This window comes from Pan troglodytes, chromosome 14, assembly GCF_028858775.2.
Source record: "Pan troglodytes isolate AG18354 chromosome 14, NHGRI_mPanTro3-v2.0_pri, whole genome shotgun sequence".
In the NCBI taxonomy this organism is placed as follows: domain Eukaryota; kingdom Metazoa; phylum Chordata; class Mammalia; order Primates; family Hominidae; genus Pan; species Pan troglodytes.
In genome coordinates this window covers 94221918-94249910 of record NC_072412.2, presented here as the reverse complement: position 1 = coordinate 94249910, position 27993 = coordinate 94221918, and the positions used below count along the sequence as shown (strand labels likewise).

The following is a 27993-nucleotide window of genomic DNA, read 5'->3' as shown; positions in this document are numbered from 1 at the left end:
GTCAGCATTATGAGGGCAACTGTGATTATGGTAGATAATAATATGTCTGAGTTCTTTGGTTTTAATTATGACATAGAGTCTGGCATTGTGGAAAATGTATTATTGAAACACTCAATATAAAGTTACTGAAACACTCAGAATATAAATTTCAATGAAAACTCAGTAAAGGTTATTTTTTAACTAATTTTGTATGCCTTTGCTTTCTAAAGTCTAGATAATTAAAGAAGCTAGACTATAGTTCTGGTTTTGGAACAGTATGCTCAAAACAACAATAAATAATAACAGTGATAAAAATATCCAGAAAAAAATTAGATAACTAAATTAATGAGAATTAATAATAGGAAACAATGAGAAAAAAATTCTAAAACTTTAATTTATATGCTACTACAAATTAAAGACCACTGTAAAAGGTCAATTCTTTACTAATTTTTACATTATCAAGAAATACATGTTGGCCAGGTGTGGTGGCTCACTCTTGTAACCCCAGAAGATCACAAGTGGCCAAGGTGGGAGTATTGCTTGACCCCAAGAGTTCAGGACCAGTCTGGGCAAAGTGGCAAGGCCCCATCTCTACTAAGAATAAAAATTTAGCCAGGTGTGGTGGTGTTCACCTGTGGTCCCAGTTACTTGGGAGTCTGAGTCAGGAGGATCACTTGGACCCAGGAGAGAGAAGTTGTAGTGAGCTGAGATCACGCCACTGTATTGGGTGACAGAGACAGATCTCACCTAACAGAAACAAAAACAAACAAACAAAAAAGAAAGAAAGAAAAGGAAAATTAATTGTGGAAAATGTACTAAATAATGTAAAAGTTTGAAAAATTTGAAAAAAATGGCAAAGATGATTAAACAATTGTTCATTTCATTTAAGTTTTAATGTGTATTTTTATATAGATAAAAATCATATAAGCCATATAAATCTTGGTATTTATGTTTTACACCAGCATTTTCCATTTTATTAATTTTATATAACCATAACTCTTACTATTATACTATTAAGTGGATATACTGTGATACAGTTATATTTCTATTTTTTCTTTTATTTTATGCTTTGGATATTCTTCCCTAATATATTGTCTTTTTATTATGTTCGTATTAATATGTTGACCATCCATTTTATCTGTATTTCTATTATATGCTACATTGTGAAATTCCAGATCATATTAAGACATTATATTGCTCTAATTAGTGTCATGACATTTTTATTATGTAACAAACCTCTGTCAACCATATTTTGGTTGATTTTTCTACTTTTTTCTTCCCAGAGAAAAATCTAGCATATTTTGTTAAACTGCATGGCTAAACTCCTATAAAATGGGGATTCAATTTTATTTAAATATCTAGTGATATTTAAGAAAAGCTGACATATTTTCCATATTTAGTTTTCAAGAGTCAGAAGGCATACATAAAAGACAAATAATATATACAACAAGTAAAAAAATAGCAATTATGATTACAACCAAAATTTCTGGACCACTTAACGACAGATATAAAGATTAAATTCCAGGAGGTGCAGTGGCTCACGCAAGTTGGGAGGCCGAGATGGCCAGATTGCTTTAGTCCAGGAATTCGAGACCAGCGTGGGCAACATGGCAAGACCCTGTATCTACAAAAAAAATTAGCCAGGGGTAGTGGTACATGCAGGTTGTCCCAGCTACTCAGCAGGCTGAGGCAGGAGGATTGTTTGATCTCAGGAGTTCAAGACCAGCCTGGACAATGTGGCAAAACCCCATGTCTACAAAAATTTAGCTGAGAGTGGGCACTTACCTGTGATCCCAGCTACCTGGGAGGCTAAGGTGTGAAGATCACTTGAACCTGGGAGGTGAAGACTGCAGCGAGCTGTAATCTCGCCACTGTATTCCAGCTTCGGTGACAGAGTGAAACCCTTTCTGAAAAAAAAAAAAAAAGATTAAATTCCACTATGACAGATGAGGATGCATTGAGGAAATTCTACACAAAAATTCGAAACTTCTTAAAAACCAATATTTTATAACTTTCTATTTTACTGGTTTTCATTTTTATGAATAGATAATTTTAGGACCAACTAGAAATCTAGATGGCCTTTTCTCTCTCAAGGCACTGGTTTTAAATTGCAGTCAGATTTACTGTTAATGTTATTACAAGGGTCACCAGTATCATGATTATGTTTAATACATTTACAGCACTCTGTTCAACACTATAAAGGGAGAAAAATTAAAAACTAAGAAGGTAAAGGTTGGACAAGAGTAAATAAACATGTAATTATTTATAGCTTATGTCATCTATTCTCCCTCCAAAACAAAATCAAATCTTAGAATGAGTCTTTTGCATGTTTGCCAACCTTAAAATCAGATTCAACAAATAATAATATTATGCAAAGCTAACAATAAATAGCTATGAAACTTACTAAATTAAGATACCATTCACAAGAGCCTATCATATAACTTGTGATATAAAGTGCACATTTTCTTATGCATTGACGAATTGTCCTACTCCATTGCAAGTTTGGATTGGCTTCCAGTATTTTATCTTTGCACTTCAAATGTCTTGAAATGCTTTAGAGTAACTTTACTGTGAAAATTTTGGCAGACATCACTTCTTCTGGAACAAATTCATCCTATTTGTCAAACAGCTTTTCTCATTTATGCCAATAAATCCACCTTCATCAGATTCCTCTGGTTGTATATCTAGAGTCTCTCCAATAGCAACAGTGTCAACACTCCCAGGGTCAGCTATTTCTTCTCTAATTCCATTTACATTTGGTTCACTTCCAGCATTATCATTTTTATTTTCTTCTTTTTTTTTTTTTTGCTGCACCTTCATTTCTGTGGGTCACTTTCTCATTTGTTTATCCATTTTTAAATTAAGTGTCACATGAATATAGCATTAGGATACAAGGAGACAACACAATTAAATGCTTGGCTGTCTGTGTGTGAACTGAGAAAGAGAAGCACAGTGACCTTTCACCAACAGACATTGAAAGAAGAGCCTCATAGCAGCATGACTTATAGTCCTTTGGGTATATACCCAGTAATGGGATGGCTGGGTCAAATGGTATTTCTAGCTCTAGATCTAATGGGTGCAACACACCAACATGGCACATGTATACATATGTAACAAACCTGCATGTTGTGCACATGTACCCTAGAACTTAAAGTATAATAAAAATAAATAAATTAATAAATAAAATTTTTAAAAATTTTTTAAAAAAGGAAAGAAGAGCCATGGTTAGTCTGTGAGCATGAGGTGCACCTCTTAGTTAAATGTGATTAACATGAGGGAAGAGCTAGCAGTGAAGCTTGTGCTTTGTGAAATTACTCACGGTTAATGGACCTTGGTAACTAAAGTTTGATTTGTGTTGTTGAGAGATTGGTATATTTAAATAAAGAGAGGAGAGAGAGCTCGGAGACAGCCTCAAGTAAAGACAAATCAGTAGAGGATGAAGCATTTCTTTAGTAAATGAAATTAGAATATGGGTTTCCCCCTTGGAGAAACATACAATTGGATATCTCCTACAACAGAAAAAAGAGGACATTTTAAAACTATGTTCTTAAAATATTTAAAGCAAGCTATAAAATTAACAAAAGAAAATGTATATAATATATTTGTGAATGTAGGTGAGAGAAATATTTTATTTTAAATATCCATTTTTTATTTTTCCTTATCCATTTTATTTCATTAATTTTTTAAAAACATTTTGATTGATAAAATTGTATTACTCATAGTGTGCAACATAATGTTTGATATATGTATAGATTGTGAAAATGCTAAATCAAGCTAATTAACATATGTACTACTTCACATACTTATCACTTTTTGTTATGAGAACACATAATTTAGTCACAGCAGTTTTCAAGTATACCATACATTATTATTAATTATAGTCACCAAAATGTAGAACAGATCTCTTCAACTTATTCCTCCTGTTGAACTAAGATTTTGTATCCTTTGACCAATATCTCTCTAGTCTTCCAATCCCCAGCCTTGGCTAACCACCATTCTATTTTCTACTTTTATGAGTACAACTCTTTTAGATGGCACACATAAGTGAGATCAGGTGGTATTTGTCTTTCTGTGCCTGATTATTTCACTTAACACAATGTCCTGAAGGCTTATTCACATTACAATTTTTATTTGAGGAGGTAAAATGTTAACATGGCTCTAAAATCCAGTTTATACAAACAAGTATTCTCAGAGAATGTCCCTCTCCACATCCTTCCTGCTCCATGCCCTCATTCCTCTCCTTCTCACATTTTTGTTCTGCATAAATATTAAAGGAAGTTTGAAGCATATCATAAAATGAGACAGAACATGTAGAATATATGTGATTTAAATACATAAAAATCTTTTAGAAGTAAATAAGACCAAGTCAATGAATGACTAGCAAAATTGGCATTTATCTGAAGAATAAAAATAAAATATTCAATAACCATAAAAAAGGAGCTCATTATCCTAAAAAATATTTATTTAGATAAATCACATACTGTATCATATCTCCACCACATTTTTAAAAAGTGAATGACAATATTTTTGGTGAGTATGTGGAACAATAGGAACATACACACATACTTTTTTGTTGTGTAAATTTATGAATCACCTATTAAGTCATCTTCCACCTCCTATTATCTACTAAAGCTGAAAATGTGCATACAGTATTAAACAGAAATTCCATTCTCATGAAGAATGATAAACATAAAATTCAGAAATATGTTTACCCCTGAAGCAGGAGAGAAAGGATGAAATGGGTGATATATTAAAGTTAAGAGAAAGGATATATTTCATAAACCAATAAGTAGATATGCTGGTGTTCATCATATCATTAATTGTAGAAGGTAGAATGATTCACCAAAGATGCCTACCACCTAATCCCTGGAACTTGTGAATAAGTTACAGTACATGATGAAAAGGCCCTGCAAAAGTCATTGAGGTTAAGGATTTCAAAACAGGGAGATTATCCTGCATTATCTGGTTGAGCAAAATCTAATCACATGAACCCTTGAAAACAGAGATTTTTGTTTTCTTTTCTTTTTCTTTCCTTTTTTTTTTTCTTTTTTTCTCAAGGTAGAATCAAATAGATGTGGCAGGAGGAGAGGTTGGGGAGTTTCCAAGCGCGAGTGGAATGCTACCTATCATTGCTGGAGGTGGGGGTAAGACGGATGTAGAAAACATGGGAAGGGATGCAAGCAGCTGCTGGGAACAAAGCCTCTAGGCCCATGGCTGACAGCCTGCAAGGGAATGGAGATATTAGCCCTACATTTGCGAGGAAATAAATATGGCCAGCAACCTGAGTGAGTTTGGTAGCAGATACATCCACAGAACCTCCAGAAAAAGAGTACATCTTTGCTAATATTACCATTTTGACATTGTGAGGCTTTAAGCAGAAGACCCAACTGGGTTATACTATACTTGGACTTCTGACCTATAGAACTATGAGACAATAAATGAATGTTGTTTTAAGCCACTAAATGTATGATAATTTTTTAAGGCAGCAATGAAAAAAAATGCACTAGTATGTGTACCTTACACTTATATGTAAACAATTACTGTAATTTATTTATTGATTTGTATAATAAAAATTTACCCCAAACTAACACAGACTAAACTTGTAAAACCTTAATTTTTTATATATACTACATTAGCTAAAAGTTAGAATACCAATTTTATATTATTAAGACATTAAAAAATAAGGACATAAAATATTAATATTAAAAATAAGCCAAACTTTTACTCAATGGAAATCCAATCCTCATGGCTTCCAGAATTAAATATGGTTTGCTACATAGTGGAGAATTCAAGATTTCGAATTCACAAAGTTGATAAACAAGTTTCAGATTCTTACCACTTCATTTGTGCTGTCTATCTATGCTTTTCTGTTATAAAGGACAAAGTGAGCACATACAGGTAACTAATTTTATTTCTCAGTCAACTCAAATTTACTTTGACCCAAGCAAATGATAGTTATCCTTACTTTTCACATTTACTGGCAAAAATTGTCTTCTGTTTTGTACGTTTTCAATGAATATGTAATAAAATAGCTTCAGGCATGAGTCAGCAAACTATGACCCAAGAGCCAAATATGGAGTGCCACCTGGTCTTGTAAATAAAGCTACATTCGAACACAACATCCACTTGTTTACTCATTGTATATGGCTGCTTGCATGCTACAATGACAGCTGCGTTGTTTTGACAGAAACCATAAGGTCTACGAGTCGTAAATGATTTACTATTTGGCTTTTTACACAAAAGATTTTAAACCTTGATTTAAGAGAACATATAAATGAAATTTTTCTAATATCTTCATGGTATAAAAATCTATCAAAGACAAATTAGTGATAATCAATTAATTTTAAAAACAAACATCTATGATCTTACAATATTTGAAAAACAAATAATTTACATATATCTTCAAAATTGTTTATAAAAACAAGTCTTTCAATTAAGAGATTGCCTGTCAAAAAAAGAACATGAAATAAAAGATGGAAATTTGTGTCTGAAAGTATACAAGTATTTAACATTATATTCTATAAAGCTCAACATGCCCTGCAATTTTCTATCTTTGTTTATTTCTTCTTTATATGGAAAATAAACTTTCCCTTTCGCTTTTTTTTTTTTTTAGAAACAAATTACTGGTCCTTAATTTATGTCATTACAAGATGTTGCAATCATACATAATGATGGCTAGTTTTCTTCTACAAAATAAGGTCAAAAAGTGAAACAATTAAAAGTTAATAAATATGTATTTTTTTCTTTATGGTATAAAAGAAAAAAATAATTTTGTAGCTCATTGTTTTGCTCATAGAACTGCTAGAATGAGAAAGAATGAATTGATTTCTCTGCAGTGGAAAAAAGTGAAGGTTGAAATTGGACTGTATTCTACGAGAAGTATAATTAGATAAAGTTAATGTTCCAAGCAGGATCTATATGTTCTGTTTCTAATTTCCAGTCTTCACAGAGCTTCTAAATCTTTTCTGACTGTTGGCATAGATTTAATCATCACTTTCACTGAAAATGATTTAAAATGATTTCTTTCTGTGACTTATTTATACAATAATTGAGCAAGACTCCAAGACTAGTCATGGCCTAAAACAAATAGAGAAGAAAATATAAATAAGCAACAGCCAGCATATAGTATGCATAATAAAATTTTATTTGCACATTTTTTTCATAAGTCACCAGCATTTGGAGAAATACATTTTAATAAAATAGTTATGCATTGTTATGGCCTCCTGAGTTTTTATGTATTTTCTTTGCTAAAAATGGATGGCTATATGGGATGACTGGATTTTCTCTCTTGAGAAGGAAGACTAAGCTGTAATATCGTCTTTAAATATTCACTTCTGAAATACATTCTAAATTTTCCACTGGGTAGTCCTATGAGGGGGGCATAGGGATATATAACCAGGAATCTTTTTGCTGGTATGATCAAAACAGTGGCTTGTAGGGTCTGTGATGGATGCAGAAAGTGGTTTGCTGAAAGAGGAAGATTAGAATGTTTTATTCTGGAGAACTTGAAGTTTAAATTTAATTACTTCCTTTGTTCTTAATATAATGAGTTAGTGTTTTGTTCTTACATGGAGTCCAGATAGGAATGGTTCTATGTTCAGAAACAAAGTGTACTTGCAAAAGCTTATTTAAAAGGGAGTAAGTTAAGGATAAGAAAGGAGCAATAAGCATTCTATTATTTATTCAACATACACTAAACTCTTATTAAGATGCAGAGAAATATCATTTCTTGGAATGGGTTATCTGGAACACTATGTAGTGCACAATTTATAACCTATGATTTGAGCCACCTGAGGCACACAAGTCTGTATGAACTCAGCAGTTTAGCAATTCTCAGGCAATAGAAACTTACTGTCCACCCTGGCAGGAAACCTGGAATCAGCTCTGGTTGAGAATTTGTATTCATTGCTGGACAAATATTATATTTTTTTGGAAAAGAATTGTTAAATTGACAATTATGCATACATACCAGCGATAACTGAATCAAATAAAACAATGCAACCTCTCTGAATACAAATGTCTTAATCTGTAAAATGAAGCAGATATTTGGTATTTCAAGAAAATATTTTGAGGATGAAGTGACAGTGTTTAAATTGTTGGCCTCTTGAATGCTCCCAAAACCTACCTAAATAGTCCATTTCTTTGGAATTTACACATTGGGTATCTACCTTAATGCTACTAGAACAGTTTATCTATATGTAAATGTGATTAAACCACAATTCCTCTTAATATCCAAGCAATGCCTACCTCTTCAAGGCTCTGACTTTAATTTTTGTGAAATGAAACATTAAAACATTTATGAGCTGGCACTGTCTTCCCTTTTATGTTATTCTTACAGAACACTAAACTCCTTTATTTTCTAAGTAGGCAACAAATGTTCCACTTACACAGTGTGTTTACATTACTCATTTTGTCACATATGTAGGAAGGTGAGGGTAGGAGGTTTCCATTTCTAGTCATTAATGACTGATTATTCTAATTCTTTAAGAGATCTTAGATTTCACACTCTTGGTAAATATCCCCTGATATAACAAACCAACAACAATCCCCCTTCACCAAAAACATAAATGGTTAGATGTTGTGTTGTTCTTCTGGAATACTAATCCAAGCTCTATAATATCACTTATTACATGTAAATTAAATTATATTTAAATATTTCTGTATTTTCATGGTTATAGTAAAATATTTGAGGACAAGAAAAACAATTTATTCATATTTATAAACTTAGGTAATAGTGGCTAGCCTAATAAATCCACATAGAACAAAACAGAAAACACATAGTATTTTGAGTAGCCAATAGTAGCAGTCAATATATGTGAGTTAAATATCAGTATTTTATTTTACTTTATTTTATTTTTCAAAACACTGAAATTTATTATCTCACAGTTCTAGGGCCAAAAGTCTGAAATTAGTATCAAGGCTGAAATCAGTGTAGCAGGATGGCCACACACTGTCCAGAGGTGCCTGGGAAGAGTCTATTTCCCATCTCTTCCATCCTCTCATAGGCTATCAGCATTCTTTGGTTTGTAGCCACATCACTCCAATAGCTGCCTCCATGGTTATCGCCTACATTTCTGGATGGGTAAAATTTCTCTCTACCTGTCTGTTACAAAGACATTTATAATTGCATGCATGCACTCAGATAATGCAGGATAATTTTCCGATGTCAAGATCTTTAACTTAAAAATATCTGCAAAGATAATTTTCTTAAAATTTTATTTTCGATTCAGGGAGTACATATGCAGGCTTATTACCTGGGTATATTGCCTGATGATGAGATTTGGGTTACAAACGATCCCATCACCCAAGTACTGAGCATAGTACCCAAGTTTTAACTTTTGAAATCTTGCCCTCTTCTCTCCCTCTCCCTTCTAGTAGTCCCCAGTTTATATTGTGGCCATTTGTTGCCATCTATATGTCCATGAGAACTCAATGTTTGGCTCTCATAAGCGAGAAAATGCACTATTTGGTTTTCTATTCTAGATTAATTGGCTTAGGATAATGACCTCCAGCTGCATCCATGTGGTCACTAAGGACATAATTTCATTCTTTTTTATTGCAGCATAGTATTGCATGGTGTATAGGTACAACATTTTCTTTTTTTCTCTATATATATATTTATTATACTTTAAGTTCTAGGATACATGTGCACAACATGCAGGTTTGTTACATATGTATACATGTGCCATGTTGCTGTGCTGCACCCATTAACTTGTCATTTACATTAGGCATATCACCTAATGCTATCCCTCCCCCCTACCCCCCACCCCACAACAGGCCCCGGTGTGTGATGTTCCCCTTCCTGTGTCCAAGTGTTCTCATTGTTCAATTCCCACCTATGAGTGAGAACATGCAGTATTTGGTTTTCTGTCCTTGTGATAGTTTGCTCAGAATGATGGTTTCCAGCTTCATCCATGTCCCTACAAAGGACATGAACTCATCATTTTTTATGGCTGCATAGCATTCTATGGTGTATATGTGCCACATTTTCTTAATCCAGTCTATCATTGTTGGACATTTGGGTTGGTTCCAAGTCTTTGTTATTGTGAGTAGTGCCACAATAAACATACATGTGCATGTGTCTTTATAGCAGCATGATTTATATTCCTTTGGGTATATATCCAGTAATGGGACTGCTGGGTCAAATGGTATTTCTAGTTCTAGATTCCTGAGGAATCACCACACTGTCTTCCACAATGGTTGAACTAGTTTACAGTCCCACCAACAGTGTAAAATTGTTCGTATTTCTCCACATCCTCTCCAGCACCTGTTGTTTCCTGACTTTTTAATGATTGCCATTCTAACTGGTGTGAGATAATATCTCATTGTGGTTTTGATTTGCATTTCTCTGATGGCCAGTGATGATGAGCATTTTTTCATGTGTCTGTTGGCTGCATAAATATCTTCTTTTGAGAAGTGTCTGTTCACATCCTTTGCCCACTTTTTGATGGGGTTGTTTTTTTTCTTGTAAATTTGTTTGAGTTCTTTGTAGATTGTGGATATTAGCCCTTTGTCAGATGAGTAGATTGCAAAAATTTTCTCCCATTCTGTAGGTTGCCTGTTCACTCTGATGGTAGTTTCCTTTGCTGTGCAGAAGCTCTTTAGTTTAATTAGATCCCATTTGTCAATTTTGGCTTGTGTTGCCATTGCTTTTGGTGTTTCAGACATGAAGTCCTTGCCCATGCCTATGTCCTGAATGGTATTGCCTAGGATTTCTTCTAGGGTTTTTATGGTTTTAGGTCTAACATGCAAGTCTTTAATCCATCTTGAATTAATTTTTGTATAAGGTGTAAGGAAGGGATCCAGTTTCAGCTTTCTACATATGGCTAGCTAGTTTTCCCAGCACCATTTGTTAAATAGGGAATTCTTTCCCCATTTCTTGTTTTTGTCAGGTTTGTCAAAGATCAGATGGTTGTAGATGTGCAGTATTATTTCTGTGGGCTCTGTTCTGTTCTGTTGGTCTATATCTCTGTTTTGGTACCAGTACCATGCTGTTTTGGATACTGTAGTCTTGTAGTATAGTTTGAAGTCAGGTAGCATGATGTCTCCAGCTTTGTTCTTTTGGGTTAGGATTGACTTGGCAATGCGGGCTCTTTTTTGGTTGCATATGAACTTTAAAGTAGTTTTTTCCAATTCTGTGAAGAAAGTCATTGGTAGCTTGATGGGGATGGCATTGAATCTATAAATTACCTTGGGCAGTATGGCCATTTTCACGATATTGATTCTTCCTATCCATGAGCATGGAATCCTCTTTCATTTGTTTGTGTGCTCTTTAATTTCGTTGAGCAGTGGTTTGTAGTTCTCCTTGAAGAGGTCCTTCACATCCTTTGTAAATTGGATTCCTAGGTATTTAATTCTCTTTGAAGCAATTGTGAATGGTAGTTCATTCATGATTTGGCTCTCTGTTTGTCTGTTATTGGTGTATAAGAATGCTTGTGATTTTTGCACATTGATTTTGTATCCTGAGACTTTGCTGAAGTTGCTTATCAGCTTGAGGAGATTTTGGGCTGAGACGATGGGGTTTTCTAGGTATACAATCATGTCATCTGCAAACAAGGACAATTTGACTTCCTCTTTTCCTAATTGAATACCCTTTATTTCTTTCGCCTGCCTGATTGCCCTGGCCAGAACTTCCAACGCAATGTTGAATAGGAGTGGTGAGAGAGGGCATCCCTGTCTTGTGCCAGCTTTCAAAGGGAATGCTTCCAGTTTTTGCCCATTCAGTATGATATTGGCTGTGGGTTTGTCATAAATAGCTCTTATTATTTTGAGATATGTCCCTTCAATACCTAATTTATTGAGAGTTTTTAGCATGAAGGGTAAAATGGATATATACCCAGTGATAAGATTGCTGTGTCAAATTGCATTTCTGTTTTAAGTTATTTTAGAAATCTCTAAACTGCTTTCCACAGTGGCTAAATTAATTTGCATTCTCACCAAAAGTGTATAAGCATTCACTTTTCTCCACAGCCTTACCAGCATCTGTTGTTTTCTGATTTTTTAAGTAATAGCTATTTTGACTGGTGTGAAATAATATCCTATTGAGGTTTTGATTTGCATTTCTCTGATGGTTTGTTATTTTGAGCATTTTTTCATGTTTTTTGGCCACTTGTCTGTCTTCTTTAAAGAGGTGTCTGTTTATGTCTTTTGCCCACTTTTTAAAGAAGTTATTTGTTTTTCTTTCTTGAATTATTTAATTTCCTTAGATTTTTGGATATTAGACCTTTTATAGATGTATAGTTTGCAAATATTTCCTCCCATTCTCTAGATTGTCTATCTACTCCATTGATAGCTTTTTTCTTCTGTTCAGATGCTCTTTAATTTAATTAGGTCTTACTTGTTAATTTTTATTTTTGTTGCAATTGCTTTTGAGGCCTTAGTCATAAATTCTTTCTCAAGTATGATGTCCAGGATGAGCCAAAGGTTTTCTTCTGTGATTCTTGTAATTTGAGGTTTTTAATTTAAATCTTTAACCCATCTTGAATTAATTTTTTGCATATGGTGAAAGGTAAGGATCCAGTTACGTTCTTCTGCATATAGCTAGCCAGCTATCTCAGCACAATTTATTGAATAGAAAGTCCTTTCTCCATTGCTTATTTTTGTCAACTTTGTCAAAGAGCAGATGGTTATAGGTGTGCAGCTTTATTTCTGGGTTCTCTATTCTGTTTCATTGACCTCTGCGTTTGTGATAGCAGCAGTGGCCTATCTGAAATGGCTTCTGTGAAGATGCCAGCTGCAGCAGGGGAGGCATGGCTGGGGCTGCATGTTTCACAAGCCAATGGGAGCCAGAAACAAGCAGAAGCCTCATTCCCTTCCAAGTTGGCAGGGTAGGAGCCCTGCCCTTCAAGGCACAGCTGAATCTACCCATCTGTGGCTGCAGACCCAGGCATTCCTACATTCTCCAGAGCCTGGGAAGTCCCCCTGACCCCACAGGCTCAGAAATGCCTGCTCCTCCTGCCTGGCCTCTCCCTGCTCCCAGCACCCACTCTGATTTAAGAACAAAGTTGAGGGAGATCCTGGGTGGTGTTGTGACCTGGCTGGGTCTGTGCACACTCAGGGCGGTGCCGACACATTGGGCCCCCGGCACCTTGGCACTCTCTCTGGACTTTGGGCACCAATGAGCATGTGGGATGAGGGAAGCTCAGCATGGGCCTGCAGATGCCTCTTCACTCATGAAGCTTAGTTTGGTGGGATATAAAATTCTTAGTTGGAATACTAGCCAACCTAATTCAGCTGCACATCAAAAAGTTAGTTCACCATGTTCAAACAGACTGCGTAAGTGGGATGGAAGGATGGTTTAATATATGTAAATCAATAAATGTGATTCACTACATGAGCAGAATTACCTGTGAAAACCATATAATTACCTCAATAGATACAAAAAAGCTTCCAATAAAATTCAACTTAACTTCATGATAAAAAGTCTCAAGAAACTAGGCATCAAAGGAACACACCTCAAAATAATAAGAGCCATCTATGACAAACAAACAGCTAATATTATACTAAATGGGCAAAAATGGGAGGGATTCTCCTTGAGAACTAGAAAAAGACAAGGATGCTGAGTCTTACTTCTCCTGTATAACATAGTATTGGAAGTCATAGACAGAGTAATCAGAAGGCTGATAATAGGCTCCCACTATCTCCTGTTTTATGAAATTTCTGCTGAGAATCACACTGTTAGCCTTATGCGGTTCCCTTTGTATGTGATTGGACCCTTTTCTCTAGCTGTTCTTATATTTTCTTTAGCATTGACCATGGACAGTCTGGTGATTATATGCATAAGTGATGTTCATTTTGTATAGTGTCTCACAGGTTGATATGGTTTGGCTCTGTGTCCTTACCCAAATCTTATGTGGAATTGTAATCTGCCGTTTTGGAGGAAGGGACTAGTGGGAAGTGATTGACTCTCCCTTGCTGTTCTCATGATAGTGAGTGAGTTCCCAAAAGAGCTGGTTGTTTAAAAGTGTGTAGCACTTCCCCTTTAACTTTCTCTTACTCTTGCTCCTGCCATGTAAGATGTAATTTCTTTCCCTTCATCTTCTGCCATATTTGTAAGTTTTCTGGTGCCTCCCAGCCATACTTTCTATACAACCTGCAGAACTGTAAGTCCATTAAACCTCTTTTCTTAATAAATTACCCAGTTTCAGGTAGTTTTTTATAGCAATGTGAAAACAGACTAATACACAGGTGATTCTCTGGATTTCTTATATCTGGATGTCTCCCTCCCTAGCACAGTCAGGGAAACTTTCTAGAAATATTTTATTTTCTCTAATGTTTCCCAGGTTTTTTAACTTTTTCTCTTTCTCCGTCAGAAATTTCAATAATTTGTATGTTGACTGGCTTTATATAATTCCATATTTCTTGAAGACTTTGTTCATCATTATTATTATTATTATTATTATTATTATTATTACTACTACTTTTTAATCTGACTGGATTAGCTCAAAAGACCAGTCTTCAAACTCCGAAATTCCTTATTTTGCTTGGGCCAAACTGTTGATAAAGCTTTCCATTGTATTTCGAAATTCCTTGAGTGAGCTTTTCAATTCCAGATTCTCTGACTGATTCCTTTTTAAGATATTTATCTCTTCATGCATATAGTGAATTTCTTGAGAAATTTCTTTGTGTTGATTTTCAACCCTGTCTTTGTTTTTTTTGAGCTTCCCCACAATTCATAGTTTGAATTTTTTATCTATCATTTCTGAGTATGTTATTTCTTCATCTGTCTTTCTGTCATATCTGAGTTTTAATTTTGGTTAGGGACCATTGCTAGAGAGCTAGTGCAATCCATTGGTGAGGTCACTACATTCGGATTTTTTATGGTGCCAATTATTTTCTCCTGTTTCTTCTCCTCTGTAGATATGGGCTTCTATAATTATTAAAATTATTTTTATGCAAGTAGGATTTTTATTTTTTTCTCCATTATATTATATTTTTTTCTCTTTCCTTTCCCTTAGCCTGCTCCCTAAGGAGTGCAACTGTATAGAATTCTTATTACAGTCTTTTAGCTTTTCTACTATAGCCCTATGCACTTCTTTCTGCAGGTTTTATACTTAGCAATATACTTTGATCTACAAGCAAGTAGATTGCACTTACAGGTAACAGCCATCTGCAGCCAACATGGCTAGGTATATACTTGATCCTTGTTTACTGGCAGAAGCTCTCTATTGCCTCAGGCAATGAGACAGTTAATGAAATGTACAGTGGTCTGTGCTTGCTGCTCAGCACTGGAGGTATGAGTCCATGATTGATAGCAATGTACTAAGCAGGTTGTCATCCTACACATCTCCTGATGGCTGGCACAAGCATCACTGTCAATAAAGAATCTAGTGGGTGGCCCCCAAGTGCCCAGAGGTGTTCCTGTGTTTGGAGCTGGAAAACTTTATTGGCCTAATTTTCTCTGCATGGGAATCAAAGGTAGCCTAAGCTCCTATACCAGGAGAGTGGTAATGACAGATATCTGGAGATCTGCCTGGTTTGGAGCAGAGAAGGGCCTTCTGCAACAAGATTTCTGCCCAGGAGATGTTGGGCAACTGAGGCTGCTGAACCAGGCAAGCAGGTTCTCTGAAAGCCTGAAGATCTGCCTGGGCATAGAGTGGAGAGGCCCTTGCTGCACTACAATGAATGCCCAGAAAGTGTGTGGTGACTCATGCTGCTGCACCAGGCAAACGGATTCTCTGAATGTCTGGAAACCTGCTTGGGCATGAAGTGCAGAGGGCCCCACTGCACCACAGTCTATGTCCATGAAGGGTGAGGAATCTCAGGCTGCTGGTTGAGGCAAGTGGGTGCTCCAAATGCCTGAATTTCTGCCTGTAAGTGGATCAGAGAGGAACCCACTTCACCACAATCTCAGGGGAGTAGGCTGGGGCACCCAGTAATGACACACATAAACCAGTTCCAGGTAACAAAGCTGGCGTTGGCTGTAAGTCTTACCACCCAGGATAAACTGCAGCTGTAGCAGTTTTTCTCCCACCCCAGGTTTGCAATGAGTAAAAACACAACTTGAGCACCTACTGCTGAGGTGCTTTCCACAATTCTGGCTGTGAAGGATCCTACCCTGATCCAGAGCAGGCACTCCAATCTCTGGCCCAAGACTGAAATGCCTGCGTGGCCATGCTGCTGACCCACTAAAGAATGGTTGACTTTGTATGCACCTGGATTAAAAATTATGTTATGCTCTCAGTCCTAGGTCTGGGAAAATGTCTGCAGCTTTTTCTAGTATCTTTTCCTCATAATATCTCCAAGGCTCTTCCCAAGTTAGCTCTAGGGCTTAGGAAAAATGAAGTACTCTCCTGCAAGTTGGGTTGCTTGGATCTTCAGTGGAAAAGTGAGTCACAGAAGGAGGCTTTCTATGTCTCTCACATACTGGGACTTCACTAACTTTTATCAGCTGGATGCTACTTGACTGTGATCTCTCCTGGGGATCTGGAGTCCTTCACAATTCTGGTGGATTCCTGTTTTTCTTCTTAAATTAAAGCTAATAGAGTTGATCTTTATGCACTATTTTGCAATTTCCACATGTCTCAGCCATGGTGAAAACCTATACTCTGCCATCTTGGAGGAAAAAACTATCGGCATTTTATGGACAACAGAAAAGGGCTGCAAAATAAAATTAATTTAAAATTACCTTTATATATTCAAACATATAATTTATATAATTTGTTTTTTTCTATGAAAAAAAGACACAAATAACATTTCAGTGTATAATTTACCATCCTCATTTTTTACTAATGTCTATTATCCTGTGGGATTTTATTGACCTAGGCTTTCTTTGATTCTCAAAATACAAGTTAACTCAATGCCAATTTTGAGAAAAAATATAAAAGTTGCATTTAACTGTCCTCTATTTCTTAAATTTCTAGAATGTTGGAGATATATTTATTGACTTAAGCCTTTCAACATTTTTGTAAATGTTGTTTCTATGTAAATACGCTATGGCCTTGTAAAAACATGTTTTCATTAAAAACTGCCTTTAACATGGAGGAAAATATTTGATTCAACTTTAATGAGGTTTAATAATGAACACAAATAAATTTAGCTTATGTTTTATTGCATTTGTGCACTTAATATTTTAAAATCATGTGGTTATAACTCTTAACACCAATTACTTATCATTTATTTATTTTAAGCAATTTTAGTAGGAACTATTGGATAGTGATAAGGTAGATGATGCAATATTTCTTTTTTATGAGTTCTCTTTTTGAATTTGCATGGCAGCAAAATACGTTTGAGTTTTATTGTATATCATTCTGAAAAAGATTTTGTTAGCTCTTTGTGCTGGGGAAATTAAATGGTAGTCTTATCTAGTTGAATTAAACTCATTTGTACCCTGTGATTCTTTTGAAGTAAATTGTATAACATAATGAATGGGGAAAAATCAATAGCTTTTATAAATAATTTTATAAGGCATATAAATTTAAAATATTATCACTGTACAATTATAAAATTCATAATATTTAATTTTATACTCTACATAATATATTTGGTAATGTAACCCAAATATAGAAATGAAATTTAAAATTTAATAAGCAAATTACATTTTTATTGTTATTTTCCCACTGTTATAATTATCCACTCATTCATTCTACAAATACTTATTGTGAAACTTTTTTGTGAGGCACTCTTGTAGACAATGAGAACATATTATACATAAGATAGCAAAGAAAGTCTCTTTATACAAGAAGCTACTTTTTCCAAAGTGGTTTGAAAGATACTTGAAAATTTTTAGATAGACAAGATAATTTCAGAGATAGAGCAATGTTATGGGGAAGAGAGTAGGATGAAATAACTACAGAAATAAAAGTTACTTTAGGTACAATGGTCAGGAAATGCCTTCATGTAAAAATTTGCTAAAACTCTGAAAACAAAAACCAGTCAAGTTCATATGATGGTGAAATAAACCAGAAGGAGTGCAAAGCGAGTTAATGAAATAATGTACATTTTATCTTTATAGAAGTGAAAAACAATCCGTGGAGGTTGAATAGAGTGTGCAATATAAAGATGGGAAAAAAATCACCTCAAAAAGAAAGGCAGAGTATCTGCAGAACCATGCTGTCAAGATGTATATACATATATAAAATATAGTTCATTTCTATGCAGTATGTTCATTGTATATTTCTAGTGTGTGTGTGTATATATATACCTTATATATATGGATATAAATATGGATATTCTATTAAAAAATAGATACAAGGAAGCAGTTCATAAAAATAGATACAAGGAAGCAGATACAAAGATTTCAGTTGTAAAGCTATGATAGCATTGTAGCAGCCTACATGTGACTGCATGTACACGTAACTGCATGTACTCTTAGATGTTGTCTTCTACACTGAAAATCTCTGCATTTACATGAGTATTTTTAATTAATTGATTTTGCAAATATTTATTAAGATTATGCTTGCTCAAAAATGTATTAGGCATTGAGAACACAAAAATGAATTAGGTATTATCTCCAAATTGGGTGCACAACACTTAACATTATGGAATAAATCCAGTATATAGAAATGTGTATTAAGGCCTAAAACTATAAAAGAAAGAAAAGATCTGGAGCTGACTGTGACCAGGTGGGTTTCATGAATAATTTTCAGGATGGCAAACCTAGTGTTGGTTGAGTCTAGTAAATTAATATCATGTCATTACTTCTGAATGCCACCAGTTGCTATCTCCAGATTAGCAGAGGTGCAATCTACTAAAAGTAAATGAAGAAGACTGTAGTTCTATGAAAAATATAACTTGTTTAGTTACACAGCAGACTTCTGACATTCTGCTTGAGAAGAATCATCTTGAGCATGAGTGTACATTCAGAGATGAATTTTCCATAAAGCCAATGAAGGTAAAGATGCATGTCTGCTCATTGCATAAGCCCCTTCACAGGGCTTCAGCCAGGTGCTCACTATGATTTTTATGTCTTTAAAAGATTTTTAAATGAAGATGGTGTCTATTTTTACTCTTCCTTTCCCTCTCCATGAGACTTAGCTTGCTGTCCATTTGCATAAATGTGGTTGCAGGTGCTTTTGGAATAAGGTTATGATTAAGGAGAGTAAGGAATACATTTGGTTCCACTTTCGTGGTGTATATTCAAATGGTTATAGTCCGGTCCACGTATAGTTAAGTAATTGTTAGAGCTCTCAGTTTGAAAATGGCTTCTAAGAATCAGGATGGAGTACTTCCAGTTACGTTCATCCATGAACTTTTAAATTTATTCAACTATAATTTATTGAGTACCTATCATATGTCAGGAACTATTCCAGGAATTAGGAATAGAATGGTGAACAAAAAGATATTTATCCAACTACTAATGTTTCTGACTTCATTTCTTACTGAATGTATCCTTGCTCACTTTGCTGTACACTTATGACTTTTTTCCTTCCTGTTCTTATTCCAGGTACATGTGCCCACTTTGTTGGCATCATGACCTTAGTCTAGGTACAGAAGATGTGTCCACTATTTGCATAGATTCTATAGGAGGTAGGAATGGGATTATGTAGATTTTGAAGGGGAAAGAACTGTTCACCAGACTGAATTATCTTTACTTAAGAAATATCTCAAATTATTTTTATAACTAGAGGTGATCAGTGAGTATTTATCTAAATGATACAGAAAAAAAATTATTATAGAAGTGTCAATGAGTAAATTACAAAGAGTATAGTGATATTTTTCTGGATTTTATGATATATATTGCAATTTCAGTTTTATTAGCTTTGTAATTGGCTGTAATTTTACTCATTATAAATAAATATTCATATGCATATAAATTATTACTTACTATTTGTATCCTTTATTTCATATTGTATAAGCTTCAAAGCCCACAAAACCTGAATCTACCCGTGGCTATATTCATGTAGGAATTTATTGTTTATGTAGTATTTCATATACAGTTTCTCAATTAGTGTCCTTTCAAATATGTATTTGGCATCTGCATTTTGCATCAGGAAAAGAAATTAAGGCTCTGAGAGTTTAAAAATATTTATTCCCCAAGGTCATACAAGTGAATTGCGACTCAGACATATCTTTTCCCATCCCAAGCCCGGTACTCTCCCATATACACAAATTTTTCCTATTTGCATAGTGAAAAAAAGCAGGTGAATTTTCTAATTTTGGTAAAGCAGGGCTATTTATGTTTCTAAATACAGTTTACATAATAATAGAAATGTTCTTAGATGTTATTTCCTTGACACAACAACTAATTTCCAACAGGGTTCATAATGCATATCCTTACTATAGTGTATTTGAGGAACTGGCTAAGGTCATTTATATGTGCAATTTTGAAAAGAATATTGGTGTACTTAAAGCAATCATGAAGATAATATTTTTTTCTTTTTTCTTTGTTTTTGAGACGGAGTTTCACTCTTGTCACTGAGGCTGGAGTGTAGTGGCATGATCTCGGCTCACTGCAACCTCTGTCTCCCAGGTTCAAGTGATTCTCCTGCCTCAGCCTCCCGAGTAGCTGGGATTACAGGTGTACGCCACCCCGTGAAGCTAATTTTTTGTATTTTTAGTAGAGACAGGTTCCATCATGTTGCCCAGGCTGGTCTCAAACTCCTGACCTCAGATGATCCACTTGCCTCGGCTTCCCAAATTGCTGGGATTTACAGGCTTGAGCCACTGCACCCGGCCGAAGATAATTGTTTCACAAGATAATCATACACTCCTTGGGAACCAACCAACCAACAACAACAAAACAAGAATCTATACCAGAAGAATTCTCAAGCTTTTGTGAGTGTGTGGAATTTACCCACAAAACTGCAGTGAATCATTTTATAATAATTTATGACACCGTATTTTTGTGTTTCTAAAGTAAGATTTTAAGGTTTTAACCACAGAGGGAGTAAAGATTAAGCCAGTGAATTGGAAAATCAGAAAGCTCATTGTGCATTCCATAATATTTCCTAGACAAACGTTTTATGAGCAGCTTGTTCCAGTACAATCCAAAGTAAGCTGACGGTATACTTGTGAAAAATATTAAACATTCAATAGCTCAAGAAAGTTGTAAACGAGTGTAATTTTAGGTAGAATACTGAATAATAAAATAAGGTAAATTTAAAATTACATATATTAAATATAGAGACTCTATGTTTTTAAAATACAAAAGTCTTGTAGCCTAAGATGTTTTGTTAATCAAACAAATACTAGAGAAATTCTATTTGATGTGAAATGCAAATTCTAGAGGGAAAAAATGATACAAGTGAATAATTTATTGAGAAAGAAAGTACAAATTATCCCAAGCCTGTTTTTAGTACAAGACTTAGTGATAATTATTAACATATACCAAACTTTATTCCCATAATATACTATTCTAAAATTAGATAGCATTTATAGTTTATGCTTTCTGATATTATATGCAATTTTTATATAACCTTAGCACAAATAAATTTAACTCAGAATTTCAACTAATTCCAAGATCCTAAAAGTCTGATCTTAGGATCACCTTTTAAGTCTTTTTTCAGACTCCACATACCATCCATTCCTAACACAGATGTCTCCACCACCAACAAACATGCTGAGTCATAGGTGTTAAGAAGTAGGGAAAGATTACCATATTATTTGATAAATTATAGTTATTTTAAATTCCATGTCTAATAATTATCTGAGTTTAGTTCTTATTATTGACATTTACCCCTGGAGTGTATTTTTCCTTCCCTTTTCTTACATCTCATTTGCTGTTCTTAAAAGACAGACACCTTTGTAGGAAGGTAGTCCCTGAGTTAAATATGGTTTATGTTTGCTGATGGTCATGACTTTCCCTTTAATGTTGGATTTGTTTTTTCGAATTTAGTTTGATGTTTGTTTTTCTTATGGTTACCATCAGTATACCAGAAGCTTTCAATCTCTGTTTAGTGTGTGGGTGGTTTGCTGGAGGTTAATTTCTTAACATCTGTTTCCTTTGCCTTTGGGTCTTTCCTTTGCACTGTGGCCTGGAGAGAATCTGTCTCTTGTAACTAAGTTGTATTCCACTGTTACTTTTACTCAATGCCTGAGAACCTGTTATGGACGAAGTGGCAAGAGAATGTTTTCTGTTTTCAATAAGCTTCAGTCTTAGGTAGGCACTGTATTCCAGGATCTCATGTGTGTGACTTTTCAAAACTTTTCGCCCTCTTCCACCTAGAGAGCTAAACATAGTATGTCTATTCATCCATTTTTTTTTTGCTGCTGATAAAGACATACTGGATACTGGGTAATTTATAAAGAAAAACAAGTTTAATGGACTCACAGTTCCACATGGCTGGGGAGGCCTCATAATCATCTCAGAAAGTGAAAAGCACATCTTACATGGTGGCAGACAAGACAGAACGAGAGCCAAGTAAAAGGAGAAAACCATTATAACACCATCAGATCTCATGAGACTTACTACCAAGAGAACAGTGTGGGGGAAAGTGCCCCAATTATTCAATTATCTCTCACCGGGTCCCTCCCACAACATGTGGGAATTACAGGTGCTACAATTCAAGATGAGATTAGGGTGCAGACAAAAGCTTGCAATAGGGTACAAACCCCTATGCTGATCCACTAGCACGCTCATGCTAACTCGTGCTCAGCCTTTAGTAATTGATTAAATATTTTAATCTGAACTTTCCTTTATGTTGCAACCCATGGCCTCTGCCTTATAGAAGTAAATGTTCAAGCATTTTTTCTTTATTCAGGTGCCTTTTTTGGCCTGTTTTTTCAGTCAGTTGTTTGCCTTGGGACCTCAGTTCTGAGATGGGGTCCAGAAAAATTATTAATTTGCAGTCTGTCCGACTTTTGCCTTATAAGTTTGGGAGTGATGCCGTTTCAAACCCTATTCACTGAAGTAAAACTACCTTGAGTTGAATTATTATTAACTTAAAGATTATTAGTTTTATTTCTGGTAAAAATGCCATTATATATTATACATTTTATTTAGTTTATATATTTAGAGTAACATATTTATAAATCTAATTCATATTTAAAGTATATATATATACTCATAGGTTTATGAATTCACTGTCATTCACATATAATTATAAAGAGAAAGAAATGAAAAACAATCATGGATAGAATCTTTTTGATGCTGATGTTAAAACAAAATGTGGCTTAATATTTGATATGTTAATGTCACATTTCTCCTTTCCTAAGCAGTCTTTTTCTTAGGGTGGTATCTAGTAAAGTATTCCAATGACTATGTATTGCATCCTAATTGGGAGCTAAGTTTTCAGGAGAGTGGGTGCTGACAGAGACTCTCACTTTATTAAAGCTGCCTATTCTCTTTCATCCCCAGAAGAACATATTTTGTGTAACAAACTTCATCTCATTTTACATAATACTTTCCCCAGTCTATTTCTTCAATTCAGCTTTTCCTTCTTTATAAACAGATTCAAAACTTCAAAATTAAAATAACTTTGTTCTTCTTTCCATCCCTCCCTTGTCCTCCACCTCACAACATGCGGAGACTCTAGCATACAGTTTTCCGAAGTCCTATAACCTAACTTAAATCACTTCTTTGTACTGGCATCCTATATCTTTACAGAGACTAAAACAAATTCTGGTGTGTTTTATGTATACATGTTCATGGTAGATAGTACTATTTTAGAGACATTGATAGTATTACCCAAACTACTTCATTTTATTTTTCTAATACTCTTACACTTGACTTCTTTGAGAGAAAAACACCTGCATATATAAAATATTAAAATTACTGTATCTGATATAACTCAACCAAACTGATAATTTCTCTTTCTCTCTACATATGTCCACTTGTTTTCTTGTTTAAAATTTATGCATTAAAATATAAAGTAGAATAATCAATTAATGTAGGTAATTATATTCTAATGTGAGAAATATTTTGAACTCAGAAGCATTTAAGTCTAAAGGAAAAATGGAATAGGTTCTTGATTAGCATATATTCAAAATTCATTGAAAGTGGTATGGAAATAATCCAATATGAGAAATACATATCTTCCTGCCTGAAAAATGTCGTAACAATCATGCATATGTTGCACCACACTTCTTATCAATACCTAGATGCAAGTGAATGATAGTTTTTGCTTCTCTAGTTTCCATTATCTGTACCTCCAATTCTTCTGTTGTACATATTTTATTATGTTTCACATTTTTCCAGTTTATCATAATATATCACTAGTTTTTTTTGTTTGTTTGTTTTCAATTCTTTCTTTACAGATTGTCCAAGGTAAGTTTCTTTCTCTTACTTCTTGCTAATAACTATTTAGAAATTAGTTTTGGATTCTCAAATCTCTCCTCTAATTGCCACGTGTTCTAGCTAAAATATAGTTCAATGTATCAAATTTGTTCAAAATGCTACATGCAAGTTTCCCCTGAAAAATTTAAAAATAAAAAACTAGATAATTTGTCACTTGAAAAATGGGGTGGGAGGAATTTGAAGTGAGAGCTCTAGTCATGTACTGATATTGCTAGATGGCACGGTTGTCATTTTTTGGGAGGATAGTGGGAGACTCTGTAAAATTACTTAAATAGACACACTTTATTTTTAAATCAATTTCCAAGAATTCATCTTGGGTAGAAAATCACAGACATACACATAAAGTTTCAATGAAAATGTTCAGACATTTTAAATTTCACTGATTTGGGAATTTTAACACCTCAATGTACATCAACAGGGGATTTATAAATTAAACCAAGGTTTATTCCTGAAACTCAATTTGTAAAGCTGACTAAAATAATGTTCCCCCCAAAATGAATTCCCTTTATAATATCTCCACCTACATATTTATCCTGTGGCGGCACTCACATTTCCTTCTACTCTTTTACTGATGCCATATATTGACAGAAAATGTGAATATTTTATTTATATATTCATACAATGTTCAATATAACCATCATACTTTAGTCACTATCATTGGATGATAATTAATCAGATTGAAATAGGAAAAGTTTTCACTCTTCATGTTGGTGCAAATCCAAAAGTTTTAAAACTTTTGGTAAATTTAAGGCATACATTTACAGTGGAAAAATTCAAGCTCAAAGTGTAAATGAGCTAGCTATAATTTGCCAAAAAAATGAATATACATGTATATATGTATACATTTCATATATTGTTAATATGAGGGAACATTCAAAATAAGAACACATTAAGAGTGGTAGATGGCAGGAGCATATTTAAATTTTATTTGACTTGTCTGTTTTTGATGAGTTTCCGTCAGAGCCGAGAAACACCCTTTGTTTCACAAGCATGCCACAGTCATGTACTACTACTCCACAAACATACCTGTCTCCTGTGCATATGTTTACTCTGGTTTTTGGCTTCATGACAAACTCTAGTACATAAAATAAGTCCTGCTATCTGGGCTGCTTTTATCTCAGGTAGAAGACTATATTCTAAAAGAGAGCTTAGATTACTGATAGCACATTCTGCTTGATAACATCAAATTTCGGTTTTGAAGTATGAGCCATCAACAACCAGTATTAGGTCAGAGTTCTTCTCAATAGGAGTCTGTAATACACCTGAGCAATATTTACAGAGAACTCCCTAACCAAGGTAAGACAATCATGAAGCTCCTTTCTTCTGATAGGGGCAGAAGAGTGGCAGTATCCAGGGCGTTGCCATACCAAATAGTGATGTAAGAAGGACAGAGTAATAAAATTTCATAAGAGGTAAATCAGCTGGCTGAAATGTGTTGTGTGTTCTCAGTCAGTAACAGTGTTTCTACTTCATGAAGATCATGAGGTGAAATGGGGAGCCTAGAACTACTTCAGCAGAATCATAGAATTTTTCTTTGGCAGTTATCATCCTAACATAAGAGAAATACGCCTTTGTAATCAGATCAAGGGTAAGGCTATCATAAGTAAGGGGTATTTGATGGTTGCCCTGAAGTTAAGTTAAAATTCCAAGAGCTTGTCCAGATTGCTCATGCACAAATAGATGAATGGCAATTTGTGCTTATGGTTGTCTAGAGAAAGAGGCTGTTGAAGCATCTTCTTTAGAGTACAAAGGTCCTGTTCACGTTTGAGCTTACAGAATAGAGCATATTGTACAGAGGACTTAGTCAATTCATAAAGAGGTGTAGCAATCTCAGAAAAAAAATGGCAGTCATTCACAGCAACACTCAAATACAGAAAATTTTTCACTTGTCATACTGTGAGGGGTGTAGATAAATAGTTATTGGATAACTATTTTTCTATCAGGAGAGAATTTTTTTTCTCTCTTCAGATAGGTCATTCCCTAAATAATTAACTGTGTTCTGTCAAAATTGTAATTTAACTTTTGAAACTTTATATATTTTTTCTGCAAGGCTGAGAGTAAATAAATGAAATTATTTTTACAGGTTTCTTTGTTTTCTGAACAAAGGAGCAGATAATCTACATATTATACAAGTATTGAGTCACAAGGGAAATTTAGATATTTCAAGTCCTAGATCTGGGAAAAGTAGGAGGAAATTTTAATGATCCCTGGGGCAGACTGTTGAGGTATACTGTTGTCCTTCTCAGGTAAAGGCAAAGAAATGAACTCAACTGGCCTACAGGTACATTGAAAAAGGTAGAACACAGATCCATTAAATTGAAGTGGCTTCAGGAGAAATTGATGACAGGATGGTATTTGGTTTAGGTACTATCAGAAAACAAGATATAGCAGTTCTGCTGGTGGTCTTGAGGTTTTGAGCACATTGATATCACTGATATCCTTGTTCATTTGGTTTTTTTACTGGCAGGATGAGAGTTAAAAAGACTCACTTTTTACAAAGTGCAGGATACAAGATTATATTTGGGTATAGGGTTTCAACTACAAAATTGAGACTTTCTTTTGATTTTGTTTCAAAGACTATCCAGATATTTTGGTAGGATTTATATTTTACAGTGCCTTTGCTGGTTATTTTGTCTATATCAATGGAACTTTTAGCCCATAGAGAGATGCAGTGGCAAGATCCTTATGCAGGGTGTATGTTAAATGCAATGAGGAAAGGAAAAAATAACTAGAGTAGACCTAACTTCGTCATGAATACAAGAGTCTCTTCGACCTCAAGAAAAAGCCCTTTTGATATGCATTAATATTGAATTCAATTTGCAAAGTATGTCTGTATTGCTAAATTTGAAGGAGTTAGGTATCACAGAGCAAAAAGAAATGTTTTGCAGTCAAGGGCACCAGATTTATGGTTAAGTGTTAGGAGAAAAATCTGTTGGTTATTTGAAATACCTACCACCTATGTGGCATGTTAATTCGAGGAAGAGGTTGAACAAAGGTAGTGGAGTTTAATGTGGCCAAGGTGGTAACCATATGTACCAGAAATTCATGAGGGTAACCATCTATATTTATAGTTAATTTACTTCGAGTGTTTGAGAGTATGGCAGGATGTTAGATGATTTTTCCCTTTTCAGAGCACCTCCTTTGATCTAAATTAAGGGATTTTTAAAATCTTGGTTTTTCTTTTGTAAAATGAGACCATCTTTTTTTCAGCGTCCACTCTATTTACAGTATCTACCAGTGTCCTTGTCAGTAGGTGTCCAACTGGGAGATGAGCCACCAAACAATTTCATGTGTAGGACTGAAACTTTATATTGGTTATGTCTCATATTTATTCTAAATCAATTTTAAAATGTGCTGCCAAATATTGAAGTTCAGATAAAGGGATTATTTCCCTTTTTTTCTTTTTAATTAGGTCTCCAATTTCAAGTTTCACCTTACTGACAAAATGAGATCAAAGGGCTACTACTATATTAGCACATAACTTACAAGTATTTTCATAAGGTATTCTCTATTCTATCCAGAAAATATCCTATTCTTTCATCTTTTGTTTGTTTGTTTGCATAATTAAACAATGATATATTAAATTTTTATTAGTCATTTTTCAGGTATGACTTTTAGGAGACTTTCATCTACTTGTCTGGCCTTTTAACGACCTTCAGGTTAACTGTGGAAAGAAAGATCTCCTAGGTTCCTTTCCAGGAGTGTCAAATCAGCTCTTTCTATCACATATTTAGCATCCAAGGTTATGACTGACATTTGTACAAGGTGATACTGGTCAAGTAATCCTGGGTGACATGAAACCAAAATAATTCTAAATTCTCTTATGAATATTTACTTGT

General features: G+C 34.5%; 1 long non-coding RNA gene across 1 annotated transcript in view; it reads right to left on the bottom strand.

The window, feature by feature from the left end:
- The window catches only part of LOC134808243 (uncharacterized), a 90458-nt gene that overhangs the window by 23010 nt on the left and 39455 nt on the right, over window positions 1-27993 (bottom strand). Inside the window, exon 3 of the long non-coding RNA XR_010150779.1 lies at window positions 1765-1886. This is a non-coding gene — a long non-coding RNA (uncharacterized LOC134808243). The remainder of the gene's footprint in view (window positions 1-1764; window positions 1887-27993) is intronic.